Consider the following 1,905-nt stretch of genomic DNA (forward strand, 5'->3'; position numbering starts at 1 on the left):
TTTCCTGGTGACCATCTCTGGCCAGAAACTCTTTGTGGTGAAGCGGCAGAACAACGTCCGGGAGCCCGTGATGGCCTGACTGCGCTGGTGGGGGTGGGGGTGGGGGGCAGACCCCCACCCACCCCCGCTCCCAGGCTCTGCAGCCGCCGGCAGAAGAAGAGAGTGCAGAGTGCCTGTGCTGCTTGTGTTTGAAGGGCTCGCTTGGGCACGGTGTATGTACTGCTAAAGGTTTTGTCTATAAAGGGGTAGACTTATCTGTGTTGCAAGAAAATAATTTTTTTAAAAAAAATTGTCACCCTGTGCTAGCTGACCTGTAGGTTGCCTAGGCCAGGGTCTCAAGCGCATAGGGCCTGGGAGCAACTGGGTGCTGTTTTCCGCCCCAGAGGGAAAGGCATCCCCTGGAGGTTTTGGAAACAGCCTCTCTGCCAGGCCTCCCCCTCAGCCCTGCAGCGTCTGTGGGGAACACAGCAGAGATGAGGACAGCGGGTGGGGTGGGGTGGGGGGAGCCAGAGGAGCCAGGCTAACCCTAACCCAATAGATGAGTTACTTTTCTTTGTATTTTGAGTCGAAACTAATAATTGTTAATTGGGTTCACCTGTGTCGTTTATAATGTTCATAATTCCAGTACCTGCCACTACATATTAGTGGCCTGGCCCAACAAACTGACATTTATGTCGGATCCAGCCTTTGTAACAACAAATGAGTTTGACACCTCTGCATTAGAGGGCACCACCTTTGGTTCCATTCCGAAACCGCTACAGGGGCTGCAGAACCTGAACTCTTGAGTCTCACTGTCCTCCGTGCATAAAGAATCCTGAAATTCTGCCACAAACCACGGCTGGCTGTGCCGGGGCAGGGGGACGTACCAGTTGTCAGTGTTCAGAGAAGAAAAGCACCTGCGCTTTCCAACCTGGCACGGGGGGGCTGCCCCTCGATTCCTCACTGCAACTGCGTCCTTAGAGGTATCTTCACAGCATGCAATTCCTGTACAAACACACAGGACTAACCCCGAACCTTCCCACATGATGAACAGAAAGGGGCAGTATGTGTGACCCACACACGTATACGGCTGGAGGAGGGAATGGCCTGAGGTGCTTCTGTGCCTGGATTTGCCTATCGGGAAATGACCCTGTGGTCCCCCACTCTCCGTCACCATTGAGTTACAGGGAGGAGGTCAGTCAGCCCTTGCGGAGATTAACTCAGCCCTCCAGGACAGCCTAGATTCGGAATTGCCCATCGAACACTGTCTTTGGGAGGAAATGTGCTTGACCTCCACTGCTGCTGGCCCGCCCCCCCAGAGACTTCCACACACTCGGCAGTCCAGATGACAAGACTGTGAAGTTTATTCACACACAGAAATAGATTTGGAGCGGCTTCTGAGGCAAATAAAAAATATATAAATAATAAAAATTAAATAAAGTGCAGTTGGGAGGGGGAGCGCTTTGGCCTGAGATGGCAAGGGCCCCTGGCCAGCCCCTCCCTGGGCTACGGAGGGGAGCAGCCAGCTGCCTTAACTGCTCTCCCCCATAGAAAACCTGTCCCTTTTCCAGTAGTACAAAGTGGCACAATTCTCAGTGTGGCAGCCCAGCCTCTAAGATGCCCTTGACCAGCAGGGGGTGGCACAATGATCCAGTCTCAACTCCCACCACCACCACCTGCTTCTTGCAGTAGCTGCCATGCAGAGGGGGGGGGGCGGGGGCTGCCCCTTGGCTTTATACTTTGGAATGAGCGTGGCCTCTCTTGCGTGGCCAAGGAGAATGGGGAGCAGCACCCGGAAGGGAGGGAGCGAAGGACGGGTGGCTTCCTTTCGCTCCCAGCCGGAACCCCAAAAGAACGGAGGAAACGGAGTGGAATAAACGGGGGGGGGGAGTGGCACAGCTGGGGTGAAGTCAGGATGAGGACCGG

Source organism: Gekko japonicus, unplaced genomic scaffold (assembly GCF_001447785.1).
Source record: "Gekko japonicus isolate JY-2015 unplaced genomic scaffold, Gekko_japonicus_V1.1 scaffold2374, whole genome shotgun sequence".
Taxonomy (NCBI): domain Eukaryota; kingdom Metazoa; phylum Chordata; class Lepidosauria; order Squamata; family Gekkonidae; genus Gekko; species Gekko japonicus.